This window comes from Malaclemys terrapin, chromosome 2, assembly GCF_027887155.1.
Source record: "Malaclemys terrapin pileata isolate rMalTer1 chromosome 2, rMalTer1.hap1, whole genome shotgun sequence".
Taxonomy (NCBI): Eukaryota; Metazoa; Chordata; order Testudines; family Emydidae; genus Malaclemys; species Malaclemys terrapin.
The window spans coordinates 22,438,111-22,455,692 of record NC_071506.1 but is presented as its reverse complement, the minus strand read 5'-3'; positions in this window follow the sequence as shown (position 1 = coordinate 22,455,692).

Sequence of the window (17,582 nt, the reverse complement as noted above, 5' to 3'; positions counted from 1 at the left end):
GCGCAGCTGCCAGGCTCTGGCGTGGGGCTTGCAGCAACATAGGACGTGGGGCAGGGTTTCGTTGACGTACCCGCACTTCCTGCAGCGCTTGTCCCGGTTCCCGTGGCGGATGGCACGGTTGAGCGGGACGCAATTCAGCCGGGCGCGGTGAATGAACCGCCAGTCGGCGAACCAGGTGAAGCTGCCTGTCGGGAGGAAGTGGTTGCTGGAGTCCCACTTGCTGGTTACTTCGAAGACTTTACCCTGGTCTGGCTTTTTCTTCAGGGCGTCCACGTAGAGCGCGTGGACGGCGGCCTTCAGGGATCTCTCCAGCACACCTCTGGCTCCGGGGGTGACGATGATGTTGTCCTCCGTTCCGATCCGCAGTATCAGGACTCCCAGCTCCTGCCGTTCCTCGTTCCATTCCCAGCGGCAGCCCAGGCGCTTTCCCAGCCGGCGCGTGGCATTGCGGGCGCGGGTCCACAGCGAGGCGAATTCGCCCCTGACCCAGGCAAAGTCGCCATCCAGGGAGCCGCTCAAGAAGGTGGCCACATCTCGGTCGGAGGGAGGTCTGCCGATTCGTTTCTCGGTGGCGGGGTGTAGGGCGGTCGTTGCAACGTTCTTCACTTTGGCGTCCGGGCACGTCAGGAGGCGGAAGGCGTGCGTGAGGACCACGATGTCACAGAGATCTCCCATACGGGGGACGCCGGCACCACCGTGCCTGTGCTTGATGTATACGAGTTCGTTGATGGCTCTCTGGGGCAGGGACAGCCAGTTTTTGACCAGCTTCCGTATGGCGTTGTCCGCCTTGTTGAGGGGTACCTTTGCCACGGCGGATCTCCTCAGGACGAAGGCGATGCGGGGGATCAGGAAGGTGTTGAGGGCGCTGATCTTCTGCCACGGCGCCAGCAGGGATGTGTCGATTTTGGCGGCGTCCTGCAGGATCTCCCTGATGGTGTCCTCGGGGGTCTGCCGGACGTGGAAGCCTGTCGGCGTGCCGAGGTGCTGGTACGCCTGCCCCTCCGCCAGGGGAACGACGGACTCGCCCTGGATGAGGAACTCCGTCATCAGTACCGAGTCCCTCTTGCTCCCGTCAACATGGAGGGACGCACACTTCTTGGCATTGAAGCGGAGTCCCGTCCAGTCCGCGGCTCTCCCGATGGTGTCGAGCATGCCCTGGAGCCTCTCGGAGTCGTCCGCGATCAGGACCAGGTCATCCGCGTAGGCCAAGACGCTCACCCTCTCGCCGTGCAGGTCGAAGCCGTCGGCGCCGTCGGAGATCGCCCGCAGGAGCGGCTCCATGGTGAGGTTGAAGACGATGGGGCTGAGGGGGCAACCCTACTTCACGCCGCTGTGGATCGGTATCTCTGCGGTCTCCCCTTCTACCGAGCGGATGGTGGTGCTGCAGCCCTCATATAGCTCCCGGATCAGGTGGAGAAAGGTCTCTGGCATCCCAAACTCCTGTAGGGTGTCGAAGATGTGATGGTGGGGGATGGACCCAAAGGCGTTGGCCAGGTCGAGCCACGCTATCGAGCACTGCTTCCGCGTTCTCCTGGTCGCCTGGATGATGGTCTGGAGCAGGAAGTTGTGCTCGTAGCACCCCTCCGACGGCATGAAGCCCTTCTGGGCGGGGCTGATGGCTCCCCCGGTCGTCGCCCATTCCGTGATCCTGGCTGCCAGGCAGCTGGCGTACAGTTTGTACATGGTGGAGCAGAGGGAGATGGGTCTCCAGTTGCTGGGGTCATTCCACTCGCCCTTCTTGTGAATCAAGACGGTCATGGCCTTCTTCCAGGAGGTGGGGGATCGGCCGAATCGCTTGCACAAGTTAAAGATGTTGGAGAGCAGGAGGCAGCCGGGGTCCCGCTTCTTGAGGAGGCTGTAGGGGATGCTGTCTTTTCCGGGTGCAGTGTTCTTGGTTCTGGAGAGCTTGGCCGTCACCTCTTTAGGGGTGAAGTCGGCCTCCAGACCATCCGCATCGGGAATGCGGGGCAGGGGGCGGAGGCACTCCGGGCGCTGCGCGTCGTTCCTGGGCACGCCGCCGAACACTCCGAGGAAGTAGTTGTAGAGGCGTTCGGGCGGGATCGTGCAGTACGACGGGGGCCCGTCGAGGATCTCTCTTACGGCCTTGAGGCGGTTCGTACGGTACAGCTTCTGGATCCTTGACGCCGCTGCCGGGTCGAAACGGCGGCCGGTGTTCCTCCTTCCAGTTCCCCTGGTGTTGTTGTCAGGGTGTGGGGCGGGCCGTCTGGGGGCAGGCCGGGTGGTCTCCTGGTTCGGTGTCCTCCTGAAGGCAATCTCCGCGGACAGCTCGCGGGTGAGCCTGTCGACGAGCGAGTCGAATTCCGCGAAGGAAGCTGCCGCTTGGAGCTCCTCGATCCAGGCGGCCTGCCAAGGCGTGGCTGGCCTAGTCTTTGGCCGCTGGTCCTCGGGCTCCTCGGTCGGCGTGGGCAGCGAGTTTGTCGTGTGGTCGATGGGTTGTCTCACTTGTGGGTCGGGGGACTCCTCGGTTGGGTCCCGGGGCGTAGTCGCTGGTGGGGTAGGATCGCCACTGGTTGTTGGCGAAATCTGGACCGGGTCAAGGGGGGCGGGGGTGATGGCAGGTCTTCCGTGTGCGGCTGCTGTCTGAGGGGTTGTCGCGGAAGCGTGCGACCTTCTGGCAGCAGGGATTGGCCTGGTGGCCTCTGGGGCCGTGCCGGTCCGCCGGACGATGGGGGTCCGGTGCTGCGGCCCGGTTGTGGCGTTGACTCCTCTGGCAGCAGTAGTTTGTGGAGCGAGCTGGGGGGTGGACCCCATTCCCTCGGCAGGCGGGGTTCGTGGTGCAGGTTGAGGAGTCGCGTTCGCTCTTCCTGCAGTTGGCGCCTGTAGGGTGGCCTGTGGGCCGGTGTCGGTTCCGCGGTGGGCAGGATTTCAGGCGGCCACGCGTGGCGAGGCGCTGACCCTTCTTGGGATGGGGTTGCGCTGGTTGGGCGTCGGGAGGGCACTGAGACGCCTCAGCTCAGAGAGCTTACGGGCTACCTGGGTGGATGTGAAAGGTGTCCAGCTGGCAGGGGCTCGGTTGACGTTGCCCGCTGTGGGAGGTGCCGTCTCGACGGTGGAGCCCTGGTCCAGCGGCTGGGGGGTTGGAGTGGGTTTTAAGGTGGCGGTTGGCGGGGGTGCCCCGTTTCCTCGCGGCGCAGGAGCAGCGGGCCGGGGCACAGGAGGGCGAGAGGCCGGAACCAGAGTTGTCACTGAACGGGCTCTCTTCCAGCTGGCCTGGTGTGCCTTGCATCTCTTCTGAGATTCGAAGGGCAGGTTGCAGAGGGCGCAGCTGAAGGTGGTGGATTTGCCATGGCACCTCTTCAAGTGCCTGGTGACTCCTCCAAGGAGTTGGAAACGTCGGGGCGGCAAGCAGATGGGGCAGGTGAGCGCACCAGCGGCAAGGGGGTATGTGAGGTAGATGGTGTCTTCGTCAGCCCCCTGCGGAGCGGGGTTCTCAGTGGTAGTAGAGGTTTCTCCAGTAAGGGTGTCCCGCTGGGGGTCGGGCGGGGACTGCTGGGGACCAGGGGGTGTGACTGGTGCCCGCCGGGGGACAGGGGAGCCGTCTCGCAATGGCTGGAGCTGCTGGGGAGCAGGGGGCATGTCCGGGAATCGCAGGAGAACCGGGGAGGCATCTCGTGGTGGCTGGGGCGTATGGCAGAGTTCCCTTGACAGCCGGGGGACATGGGGGGGAGTGTTCAGAAGTTGCGGCTGCTGTGGGGCGGTGCGGGGGTCTCTCGTTGGCTGGAGCAGCAGGAGTGTGGAGGGGGTCCCCAGCGGTTGGGGCGGTAGGGGAGTGGTTGGGGGGTCCCCCGGTGGCTGGAGCAGCTGGTGGACAGCGGGGGAGTCACTCGGCAGCTGGAGTGCCAGGTGATGGGGGGGCAGGTCTCCCAGGTTCCGCGGCAGTTGTTGTACTTAAAGTACTGCACAGGATCTTTTCAGGGGGAATAAGACAAAACGCCACATTTATTAGTAATACATGTATTCACTAACACTGTATTATATGCATATAATATATTACACTTACACACACACACACACACACACACACACAAACACACTCCGTCTTGTTGTTACCAATTAGTTGCTCCCCTTAACTTCACTGGCCAGGTGAGTTAGATGGGGGAGGGGGTGGAGCCGGGCTTCTGCCGATCCGGATCGATGCTCCCATGTTGACAAGATGAGACCCGGGGTCCTCTGCAAGACACCTCACTTTTATAGCAGCTTTCCTCTTATGCAAATCTATACCAGATTTAAACTTTGTGTCTGTGTCCATTGGTCCTTTGTGCTGCTTTCTTTTGAGTGTTGTCCCAATGCTGCAAAGAGGGTGTTTCCAAAAGAAGGTGCTTGCTTATAACCCCCGAGGCCGTGGGTATGTCTGCTTGTCTTTAATGAGCCCACTTGACACGTTTTATTGTCCTTGGGTCTGGCTCCCAGCCCCTCTCCAACAGTTGAGGCTGTCTGGAGGTGCTGCCTTCCATGCCTTGCTCATCCACACCTCATTTATTCAACAGGGCAATTGATTAAGAGTGGGGGGGGAGAGCTCTTGTTCTACTGCTAGCAAAAATAAATTTTTCTTCTATCTTATTCTATCCTTAGGGGCTATAATATTATACCAAGGGCAATGCAAAGTTTCTAAATGAGGCTTTGATACAAAGTCCCATGAAAACAGAGGTCACACGTGGGTAGACCCACCACAAGGTTATATGAAGAGGCACAGTGTAAAGTCATATGAAAATTATCAGAGATTTATCTACACAGTCGGCGGGCAGCGGGTCGGGGTCCTGTCTGCTGGGGTGCATCAGTGGGCTCCTCGGGCACTGTGAGCGGTGGCGGCTGGAGCACAGGGTGGGAGGCCCCCTGTAGCTCAGACAGCGGCGGCCGGGGCGGGTGGTGGGGATCCTCTGGCTGCATAGGCGGCAGCAGCGCGGAGCAGGAGATCCCCCGTGGCCAAGGCAGCGGTGACTGGGCCACGTGGTGGGGCTCCCCGTGTTGCCCGAGTAGTTGCAGCTGGGGAGCGGAGCAGGAGTCCCCTGGCGGTCGGACCAGCGGCGGCTGCGGCGTGCCGCGGGGCTCCCCGGGCCGCTCCGGCAGCGGCAGCCGGAGACTGGGGCAGGAGTCCCCCAGCGGTGGCGGCAGAGGCGCGCCGCAGGGCTCCCTGGGCTGCCCAGGCAGCGGCAGCCGGGGAGTGGGGCAGGAGCCCGCGGGCAGAAGCAGCGGAGGCGCGCCGTGGGGCTCCCCGGGCTGCTCAGGCAGCGGCAGCCGGGAAGCGGGGCAAGAGTCCCCCGGCGGCGGCAGAGGCGCGCCGCAAGGCTCCCCAGGCCTTGTAGGCAGCGGTAACCGGGGACCGGGGCAGGAGTCCCCCAGCGGCGGCAGCGGAGGTGCGCCGCGGGGCTCCCCAGGCTGCTCCGACAGTGGCAGCCGGGGAGCGGGGCAGGAGTTCCCGGGCGGCTCCGGTCGCGGCGGCTGTGGCACGCTGCGGGGCTCCCCGGGCCGTGTAGGCAGCGGCAACCGGGGCACGGAGCAGGGAACCCCCGCCGGCGGCTCGGGCAGCAGCGGTCGGGGCACGCGGTGGGGCTCCCCGGGCTGCCCAGGCAGTGGTGGCCAGGTCGTGGGGCAGGAGTCCCCCACCGGTGGCTGGGGTAGGAGCAGCTGGAGCACGTGGCCCGGCTCCCCAAGGTGAACACCCGGCAGTGGCTGGGGCTCGGGGCAGGGATCCCCCGGCGGCCAGAGCAGCAGCGGCTGGGGCGCGTGGCGGGGGTCCCCAGGCTGCGCCAGCGGGGGCTGCCAGGGTGTGGGGCAGGAGTCCCCCGGTGGCATGGGCAGCCTCTCTGGGGAGGGGGGCAGCCTCTCTGGGGAGGGGGTGCAGCCCCCCAGTGGCATGGGCGGTGGGGGAGCCGTGGGAGAGTCCCAAGGAGGGAGTAGGTGCTGGGGCTCAGTGGGAAGGATACCTGGCCCCAGGGGCAGCAGATGGCCAGCGGGGCTCCTCTCCGGCAGCTGGGGCACGTGGGGACGGACTCCTGGTGGCAGCATCAGCTGGGCGGCAGTAGATGTCTCAGGTAGCAGGGGCGTGGGGAGGCAGTCTCTCTGCGGCTGCGGCTCTTCCCACGGCAGGAGCGAGGTAGAGCAGACTCCCGGTGGCTGCAGCCGCTGGTGGTCGGCTGCAGGTTCTTCCAGCGGCTGGAGCACTGCAGGGCGGCCTCCCGGCGGCTGGAGACCGGGGTGTACGTTCCTCCTCTCGGTGGTGTTCCCGCAGGCTGGTATCTGGATGGAAGAGCTTTCTGCAGCAGCATCTTGGGGGCGATTCTCCTTGTTTTCGCACTTCCCTCTGGATCTGCTGGTTTGCCATGGCTCTAAGACACCGAGAGTCTTCTTTCGGGTAGTGATCTGAGAAGATCTCCGGGGAGAACCAGGCTTAACAGCCGGGAGCCTGTGTCAAGCAACAGGCTGTGCTGGGACAGTGGTCAGAGCTTTAGGTTGCATGTTAGAGGTTGCAGGATGCATCCCAGGGCACCATGAGCTCTTCAGGATAGCTGATACAGTGTATCAGTAGAAATTAAGATTAAACTGATATAGATCTAGGTAGTAGCTTATCATGTAGAATTAATAAAGATTAAACTGATAAGAACAGATACTTCACTTGCACCACAGCTCAGCCCACAGACATGTGGTAAATATGTTAAATCGTCTGAGCCAGCAGAAAAGATCATTTGTCTTCTCCTATGTTGATGATATTCTAATTTTTGGGACCACCAGGAAACAAGTACAAAAACTTACTGAAAATGTTTTGGCATTAATCCAAGAAACAGGGTTTAAGGTAAACTTAGAAAAAGCACAATTGGTGCAACCACAGGTCACTTACTTAGGTATAGTGATTGGGAAGGATGGGAGGCAAGTGAATCAGCGCAAGGTAAAAGCATTACTGGCTATGTCTGCCCCTACAGATGTGCACTCTTTACGAGTTCTGCTGGGTGGGTTCAATTTCCTACGGCCACATATCCATAAATACGCAGAGATCACACTTCCCTTATGGAAGTTATTAAAGAAAAAAGACACAATGGGAATGGGGACCAAAACAAGAGTCCGCCTTAAATACCTTAAAACGAAAGGCTGTCTCAGCCCCGGCTTTACGCTTCCCTGATGAATCAAAACCCTTCGTTATCAGACTAGCTGCAAATAAGTTTGCATTGGCAGCTACTCTCTTACAAAACAATGAAAAAGGCAAACTAGTGCCTGTAGCATACAATTCTAAAAAACTTCAAGGTGCTGAGCTAAATTTTGACCCTTGTGAGCATAAATGTGTTGTTCTATGGTTAACCTCTTTACCATGCCTTGCAATATTTGATTCTCTTTTTCTATTTTTTCCTTTTCCCCGACCTGTTCCTCTAACTTCTTTTCTCTTTGTTTGCCCTCCCTGATTGCCTCCCAGAGAGGGTCTAACTGGCTTTGCACCCCTGTCGCTACCACTTTCCATCTTTCTGCCTCTTTTTCCATATGAGTGAGTTTTTCATGCAGAGAGGCATTCTCCTCCTGGCAGGATGCCAGGCGGGAGTATAAATCCCTGCATGCGTCCCACAAAAGCCAGATTGCTGCTGAATCCCTTTTAGCTGGAGTAGGCTTGTACAGGATTATATACCTTGCCAGCCTATCCTCCAAATCTGAAATAGTACACACATCTCCCAGCCCCCCTTCAGTCCACGGGCTGTGTCCAAACCTCTGTAGTACTTGTTTAAAGGGTGTGGGCTCTTGGACAAAAGACAGCGTTCCCTGTTTTTCTCTAAAGATGTCTTTAGACTGTGTCTTCCTAAACATTTTCCCTAACAAGTGTGCCATAGCCAAGTACAACACAGGAAACCAAGCTGATAAATATCAGAATACTATAACCTCCAATTCCTAAAGGAGTGACTTACAAATAGCAATTTTCCCTTTTTAACTCCTGAAGGAACAACTTAACCCTTTCTGGGCCAGAGGAAGAGACACCAAGTCTCCCTCTGTATTACTCTGTCTGCTACCACTGAGGGTTCATACACCAATTATATAAATCCTTCCCCGGATTAGATCCTTCCCCGGATCAGAGTGAGAAACACTAAGTTCTCCTCTTTAGCTCAGTCTTCCTACGGCTGAGGGTGTATGTACCTCTACACAGGGCCGGCTTTAGCAAGAGCGGGGCCCGATTCCTGGGGGCGGGGCTTGCTGCAAGCCCCGCCCCCAGGACCCGAGCCGAGCCGCGCCGCCGGGGGGGGCCCCCGAGCCGAGCCGCAGGGGGGCTGGGGGGGACCCGAGCCGAGCCGCGGGGGGCCGGGGGGGAGCCGAGCCGTGGGGGGCCCTGAGCCGAGCCGAGCCGCCGGGGGGCCGGGGGGGCCCCGAGCCCAGCCGCGCCGCAGGGGGGCCGGGGGGGACCCGAGCCGAGCCGCGGGGGGCCGGGGGGGACCCGAGCCGAGCTGCGGGGGGCCCCGAGCCGAGCCGAGCCGCCGGGGGGCCGGGGGGGCCCTGAGCCCAGCCGCGCCGCCGGGGGGCCGGGGGGCCCCGAGCCCAGCCGCGCCGCGCTGCCGGAGGGGCCCCGAGCCCAGCCGCACCGCAGGGGGGCCGGGGGGCCCCGAGCCCAGCCGCGCCGCGCCGCAGGGGGCCCCGAGCCGAGCCGCGCCGCCGGGGGGACCCCGAGCCGAGCCGCGCCGCCGGGGGGGCCGGGGGGGCCCCGAGCCGAGCCGCGCCGCCGGGGGGGCCCCGAGCCGAGCCGCGCCGCCGGGGGGGCCCCGAGCCGAGCCGCGCCGCCGGGGGGGCCCCGAGCCGCGGGGACCGGGCCGGAGCCGGGCCACAGGGGCCGTGCTGGGGCCTGCGGGAACGGGCCGCGCCTCCCCGGAGCCCTTCTCCCGCCCCCACCCCAGCTTACCTCATGCTGCCGGCCGGCCCGCCCCTGCTGCTTAGTCTCAGACTTCCCGCGAATCTCTGATTCGCGGGAAGCAGGGGAGGGGGCGGGGCGTGCAGGGCAGGGGAGGAGGGGGAAGTGGGCGGGGTGAACAGCTGCAGCGCGGGGCCCTCTTGGCGCGGGGCCCAATTCAGCCGAATCGGCTGAATCGGCCTAAAGCCGGCCCTGCCTCTACAACACAATTGAAACTTAAACTCCTATATCCTTCAGAGTTTGGTTAATCCTTCCCCGGATCACAGTGAGAAACACTATTTAAACCTAAACTCCTATATCCTTCAGAGTTTGGTTAATTAACTGAAAGTTTACACTCTTTTTCCTATAGTGCCAGGCTTGCTAAAGCTGGCGGTGTGCACACCAGTTTTATAATAACTGTGGATTCTATGCTTGCTCCCCCTTTTGCATTCTCCACCAATAATGTTGTCCCACAAACTTATACAGGATCGTTTTAGGGGTCAAGGCAAAGATGCCACATTTATTATTAATTTGTAACTATTAGCAAATACCTTAATGCTTATACACATACTGTCACACACACACACACACACACACACACACCAAAATGTTCTGCAGCTGCTGGATAGTTACCAGTCTTCCTGGCTCATTGAGCTCTGGTCCAGCGTAGTATGAGTTCGCAGCTTGGGATCGTAGCTCGTGACAGCTAACTGGCCAGGAAAGCTGAGCACGAGGGGGAGCCGGGTCTCTGTCGGGTGCTAACCGATGCTCCTTGATGTTGATAGCAGAACGTTACCCAAAGTCTCTCATTTCACCCTTCCTTTTTTATAGGAGTTTTGGATTCAAAGTCCCTAGGTCTCGCTGTGTCACGCCGCCTCTGGGTTTGACTTGATCACCCCTCAATTGCAGGCGTGACTGTCAGCCTGGGACCTGGCTTTGATCTTCCTTCTGTTGTTTCTTTTTAAGGTGGATGCTTCTTGCTTGAGTTAGGGCTGTTGTCTAGTTCTTCAGCCGTTGGTATTTGAACTTTATCTCATCAGGACAGGCTGGTGCTGGAGGTTGATTCTATCACCCATACATCCCTCATTCACACATCTTAACTAGGCTAATAAAATTACAGCAGGGTTTGCAAAAATGAAGGTTGCAGCAAGCCCTTACAAAATGGAGTAAGCGTTTTAAAATGGGGTTTGAATTACAATATGGCACAGAAGTTACAATGTAGGCAAAATGGCAAGTGTAATGAAAGTTACAATGTAGGCAGCAGAATGAAAGTTACAATGTAGGCAAAATGGCAAGTGTAATGAAAGTTACAATGTAGGCAACAGAAGTTACAATGGATCTGTGGATAACTTAAAAACAATTTCATTCACATTGGTTCTACATTGTCCCCCTTTTGACCCTTCAATCCAGGGGTATTGAATGGGTCACACTTTATGCAATTGTTTTAAGGCTATATATTGGGAAACAATGTGAGCTTGTGGTTTTAGCTTAAAGTACAGCCTTTTTATCCAGCAGCACATACCACACATTATAATTAACATTAAGCTTATCAGAATAAAGAAAACAACAATTGGATGTAACATAATTGTTAAAGTTGAAGACCAGGATGGGGACTATCCCTTTAAAATATTATACCAATGGTGCGTCATGATTTGCTCCGCTTGTGCAGATACTTTTAATATTTTAGATTCCTGATGTAAAATAGCCAAACTGCGTGTTTGAACCTGGGTTCGTGTGGCTTTAGTTAGTTGGCTAATTTGTTTATTTTTTTTTGTATTAGTTTGTACAGACTTGTCCAATTGACTCCCAAAGTGAAGTTAAAGTTTAGAATATTACTGGTATCCAGCGTGTTAGTTTTTTTATTTTTATGAGTTGGGAAGTAATAGGTTAGGGTGGGAGTTTTTAACATAGTGATATTACACATACACTGTTTTACAGGCGGTTCTGAGATGTATTTGTCTTGCCATACAAGCCTCTTTAATTCAATGGCACAGGCACAACTTTTTTTATCAAAATACACTTTTGTGGTACTGTTATTTAGTTTATTTTAGTAACAAGTTGCCAAGCTTTTATGTTGTAAGGAGCAGGGCTCTTTTAATTTTGGTAAGGTGGGACATACCCATTGTTGTGCAGTTTACTTGGAACACAAGCGATGGTTTATGATTTCCCCTTGTTTATTTAAATACATTCCCACCAATCGAGGAGCCCAAAGATGTCTGCCCTGAAGAACTGGGAGGGCTATGAAGGGCCACAGAGTAACTTTATATTTGTGTGGTTGGACCCGTATTACTTGTATAGTGATGTGCCCCATGAGGGTTGATGTATACACGTTTGATTCCAGGGCCTTGTACCATCCAGAAACATAAGGGAGGAAAAGGTTATTTTTATGTTTTGTCAGCAGAGGAGTTAAGACTGTTATATCTTTAGCTCGTACCCAGTTTATTTCCCTTTCTGTCAGCAAAATAGCTAATATTTGTTGTTCAGAACACCACAATGCTAATGCTGTTTTGTTCGTTATGTCCCTCATGGTGGCATATTGAGCCCAGAATGCCTGATTAACGTGTTTCCAAGTATGCCATTGCAAGTTCATTGTGTCTACCCCAGTTTGCACCAATTCAGCAATCTGGTGCTCTTGTCCCTGGGCAATAGTACGATCCAATGTTTCCACCACACTAGCCTTATTTTTCAGTGCTTCTAGATCTACCGAATTTAGAATTCCGGTCCCTGCTCCTATACCTCCTAACAAGGTATCTGTTATCCCTCGTCGCTGACGAGGGAGGGGATGTTCTGGTTGTAAGGATTTGAACCATGCTTCAAAGAGGGGGGGAGCTATAGTGTGCACATTCTGGCCGACTTAGATTTAAATTATTTCTGGTCCAGTTTATTGAAAGGTGTAGGGTTACAATTAATGGCGCCACTTGTGCCTCTATGGGAGGCTGCATTTTAAGCAAATGAGGGCAGGGTATTTTTATGGGTTGTGGACCATTTAAAAACAGTACTGTTGTACTTCCTACTAATTTGGTTTCATTTACCCATACTGTTATTGTCCGGGTCTCTAGGGGTCCTGGTTTAAAGGGTGGGAATGTATGGTATCCAGGGAGGACAGGGTGACAATGATGATTGTGGTCCACTATAGGCTGGGTAGGTGAGCTAACCTCAAATATACAATCATGGTCATAAGGTGTGATGTTTACCCAGACATGTAATGTAAGTAGTTCAAAGGGTCCATGTAACGTATGGTTAGATATTGGTACAATTTGGATCTGGTTTCCAGCGGTAAAATTGAACCACTGGATCCCCCAATGCGCATTGGATGTCCCCAAAGTGAATAATTGTGTCAGAAATCCCCAAAATAGTAACATTTTCACTTCCAGCGGAATTCTCCTGTAAACGCTTGAGCAGTTTGTGAGAGGGAAATAAAATTGTTGATTAGTTTATAATACCAGTATTCCAGTTGGAGGCAATCAGCTGAAGCCCTCTAGATTCCTTATAAGGGATTCGATGCCAGTGATACCTACAAAGGGATGAAGCACATACTATTAAGAAAACAGTTTTATCTGGGATACATGGACCCATTTAAGTTTACCATCTTTCTTAATGCGATATACCAGAGGACTGAGACGGTCAACTATGGAATATGGACCCACCCATTTAGATTTTAAGGTGTGATTTTTCTTACCCAATTTTAAATACATTACTTGATTTTCAACTTTTCACAAAGAGGGTTTATTGGTTCTTTGTTTTTGCATCTTTTTATTTATATGTTTAATAGCCTGATTGATCCTGTACTGCAATGTGGTTTTATCCTTTTGTAATTATTTTAGCCATTGGAAATAATCATTCTGGTTGGCTGTAGGATGATTCTCTGGGTGTACAGTAAAATGTTCAGGATCAATCATTAACTTTATTGGTTGACCAAAAAGAATTTGGTGTGGCTGGATCTTAGTCCTTAGCCTGTCACTACTGCGAATGGCAGCTAAGATCAGAGGTAGTTTTTCAGGCCAGTCCTTACCAGTATGGTTTACTACTTTTCGCAGCGCCTCTTTAATTGTGCGATTCATCCTTTCCACCTGGCCAGAGGACTGGGGTCGGTATGGAATGTGGAATTTTTGGGTGATCCCTAGGGCTTGTAACATTATTGTGAAAATTTGTCCCACAAATGCACCTCCATTATCTGAGTCTATGACCTCAGGGGTTCCATATTTGCACACCACTTCAGTGAAGAGCTTTTTAGCTGCAGTTCTAGCACTGTTATCCCTAGTGGGGAATGCTTCCACCCAACCTGAAAATGAATCTATAATAACGAGCAAATATTGGAATTTTTTTTTACTTCTAGGCAACTTATTAATAAAATTTATTTGTATTCTGTGCCATGGTCCCAACCGTTTTTGGTGCATCATTGGTTGCCAGTGCGGGGGACAGGCTTTGTCCTTTGCACAGCGCACACAATTTTGCAGCCACGATTTTACATCATCCTCCACCCCTTCCCAGTCTGCTACCTGCCTTAGCCTCCTTAAGGTCCCTTTTGTCCCCTCATGCATGAACCACGCTGATTAGCTTCTACCGTTTCGTTTTCTTCGGAGTTCGGCTGCAATAATTATTCACATTGCTAGATGGCAGCAGAGTGCCAGACATGCTTGGACCACAGCTCAAAGAGCCAGGAAGCAACGGCTTTCACCAGGCGGTTCTGGTAACCATGAGGCGCCGCATGAGACGTGTGTAGCGTCGATCGATCCCGCAGGTCCGCAGCACACGCTCGTTGCAGGGGTCCCAGGCGCCCAGGGCTCTGACAATCAGGGCATCCATCTGCACCTCATAGCCCTTCGCTCTCAGGGTGTCAGCCAGGGGGGTGTACTTTTCCAGCTTACGAGCTCGGGCTTTGCAAAATGCCGGAGTCCTGTTCTCAAAGGAGACCGTGACGTCGGTCTTTTTCTGGGCCTCGTCGGTGACGACCACGTCAGGTCGTTGCTGGCTGTCGGTACCGGGGATGGTGCAGTTCACGGAGATCTCCCCCAGGCGTGGCGCGACGGCTTTCACCAGGCGGTTCTGGATGGCGTTGTGGCGCAGCTGCCAGGCTCTGGAGTGGGGTTTGCAGCTGCACAGGACGTGGGGCAGGGTCCCGTTGGGGTAGCCGCACTTCCTGCAACGCTTGTCTCGGTTCCCGTGGCGGACGGCTCCGTTGAGCGGGACGCAGTTGATCCGGGCACAGTGGCTGAACCGCCAGTCGGCGAAACGGGTGAAGCCGCCCCCAGAAAGGAAGTGGTTGCTGGCGTCCCACTTGCTGGTCAACTCAAAGGCTTTCCCCTGGTCTGGTTTACGCTTCAGGGTTTCCACGTACAGATTTTGCCACCTCGCTGTTTACCCCTTTTCCCAGATCATTTATGAATAAGTTGAACGGTACCGGTCCCAGTACAGACCCCTGGGGGACACCTGGGGGTAAGAGGGAAGATCCTCTTCTGACACTGGCAGGCCAGGTGCCAGCTCATGCCAAGGCCCCTAGGCCTTACTGAAAAGTGACAAATGCATGGCTGGAAACTAGTCTTGCTCACCTGTTTGTTAGTGTTGTTAAAACAGGCGTTCGATTTATAAAAATGTGTTTCGTGTTTAGACTTTATGAAAAGCTTGTGAGTGGCTGCATGCATTATTCTCACCTATACTATCTGTAGCCCACGTTATAAGGCGATAGATAAGCGCTGGCACTAAAACTGTAAAGCCCCTTGCCGCCGCCAGTCAGGAGAGAAGCATTGCCAAGTGTGAAATGCTAGTTTACCAGAAGAGGAGTGTAAGGATGCTGGTTCTGGCGCGACCCAACTGACAGGGCCAATTCGAGACAAATTGCTTAAAGCAGGGCAGTTACAGCCCAAGGCTGGGGTTTTCCCACCTCTAAGGCAAACCAAACCAGCCCGACAGGGAGGACTTTGGTTTTACCCCACTGGCTAACCACGGGTCACACGAGCAATTCCCTTCTACACTCCAGTTTCCCAGTTATGGGGACCAGTGCCACTCGTTCTGGGGACAAATGGTTATGAAAACCAATACCCCAGTAAAAGAAAAGAGCTTCTCTTGATCCCAAAGGACCAAGGCCCAGACCCAGCTCAATACACAAATCAGATCTTACCCACAAATCACGCTGTTGCCAATCCTTTAGACTCTAAAAAAAAAAAAAAAAAATCGAAAGGTTTCTTCATAAAAAGGGAAAAGCTCTAGATGAGAGCTAGAATTGGTTAAATGGAATCAATTACAGACAGTAATGGCAAAGTTCTTGGTTCAGGCTCGTTAGCGGTTAGAATAAACCGCAGGTTCAAATCAAGTCTCTGGAGCACATCCCCCGCTGGGATGGGTCATCAGTCCTCTGTGTAGAGCTTCCCTTTGTAGCAAAGTCCCTCCAGAGGTATGAAGCAAGATTGAAGACCAGATGGAGGAGCTGCAGCAGCTTTTTATATTCTCTTGCCATGTGGTCTTTCTTTCTTTGTTCCAAAGACAAGCATTCCATCACCATGGCATGGAAAAACCTCAGAGTTCTGTCCATAGGCAGGTCCCTGCATACCTTGCTGAGACACAAGGCGTGTCTGCCTTCTCCCAGTGGGTCAATGGTATAACTGATGGTCCTTAATGGGCCATCAAGCAGGCTAGGCAGAGCTGACACCAACTTGTCTGGGATGTCACCCGGAAGGAGAGCATACCTTTGAAATACGGACAGTATACAGCCAATATTCATAACTTCAACTACCAAAATGATGCACACATACAGAGAGCATAATCATAACCAGCCAACCATCACCTTGTCTTAGACACCTCATTTGACCCCCTTTATACAAGATTTGGTGCGACCACATCAGGGACCTTGGTTGCAACCATGGTCTTTACGGCCCCAGTTCAAGTCAATAACGTGACAAGGAGTCATCTCCTTTCCAACGAGAGAAGGCCCCGAGACATCAGACAAGCCACTGTGGATCATCCGTGGACAAAAGACTTGGTTGATTGCTCCCCGTCACACGCCCACCAGGAGGCGGAGACCCGCACAAACGCTTGCCCCATCCGCTTGAGCTCGGCGGGGGGGGGGGGCTGGCGGGAAAGAACGGAATAAAAATCCCTGTCGAGAAGAAACTGTTGCCCCTATGCTGCTTGGACTTCAGGGAGATGGCACGCCTTCTAAGCGTAAGCAAGGGATCCCGGCTGTTTGGCTAGGGTTAGTCCTAAGGGACATACGGAGCTTGCGTGTTACAGCAGCTTCTACTACTTTGTGAAACCTCAGACTGTAACTCCTTTGTGTGAGTATGTTTACCTGCTTTAACCTGGTAAATAAGTGTCTTATTTCTTTTCCTAGTTAGTAAAGAGATTCAGCTAGTTTATTGGCCACGCACGTTGTCTTCGGGTTGAGATCTGAGGTGCAATTGACCCGGCTCAGTGACCGGTCCGAGTGACTGGAATATTGTTATGGTTTTTGGTGCAAGGGACCGTCTGTCACAAAGGCAGGCTCACCTGGGTGGCAAGATAGATTCAGGCTGCCCATGGGGGCTGCCTGTGACTCCATGTTAAGGCTGTTCTAGTGCCCGAGGAGTTCACACTTGATACTTGGTTGGTGAAATCGAAATCTGGAACACACAGCCGTGAGGAGCCCCGCTGTCTGCCAGCCCCGGGCGCTTAGAAAGGTAAGTTTCTAGCTTGCCTGGTTCAGAAACCGGAAGGGAAATAAAGAGAACCCACTTTTTTTGGAGAGAGAATCCTCATGATTTTTAAGCCAATCTTGTGATTTTGGGGAGTCTGACTCATGATTTTCCAATGGTGAGGGTGGCAACACTGAGAAGTTACCGATTATCATTTAGCATTTACATTACAGCAGGTTTGGGGTCGGGGGTTGGAGATCAGGATTGGGACCCGTGTGTTCCTGGGTGCAGCACGCCACCTGATGCCTTGCCTTGATCTTACAAACCAAGGTACACGGAACGTAGGCCGGGTGGGGAAGAAGTCTATGTAACTCATGCAGTTGTTGATATACGTGTCAAGATTTGATGTTAAAAAAAAATTGTGAACAGAGTTTGAGCATAGAAGTTTCTGGTTATCAGGGAATAACATACAGATTATCGAGGGTGCCAAGTCTGGTTTAAGATAAGGTGGCATGAGGAACACATAATCTGCAATATCCCCGACTGGGAGTAAAAGGTTGATGGGTCAAAGTACAGACATTGAGATATGAGGGTATGAAGTTCATAAAGTGGCTATGTTTGGGTGTGGAGTACAATGATGATATGATGATGAGGATGGATTGACCCTCATTTGGTGAGATTTAATGTTCAGGGAGTTTATGGTTCCAATTCATGTAATCCAACGGAGAAGGTCACTTGGTCCCTTTCTCGTAGTGGGAGAACGATGTCACTCTGGCTCACGCCTCCTGGTACTGTCGGTGGCCGGTGACGTGCTCGATGTAGATGTCCCTGGACCATCGGATGGCGTCTGAGACCATGAGGCGCCGCATGAGACGTGCGTAGCGTCGACCGATCCCGCAGGTCCGCAGCACACGCTCGTTGCAGGGGTCCCAGGCGCCCAGGGCTCTGACAATCAGGGCATCCATCTGCACCTCATAGCCCTTCGCTCTCAGGGTGTCAGCCAGGGGGGTGTACTTTTCCAGCTTACGAGCTCGGGCTTCGCAAAATGCCGGAGTCCTGTTCTCAAAGGAGTCCGTGACGTCGGTCTTTTTCTGGGCCTCGTC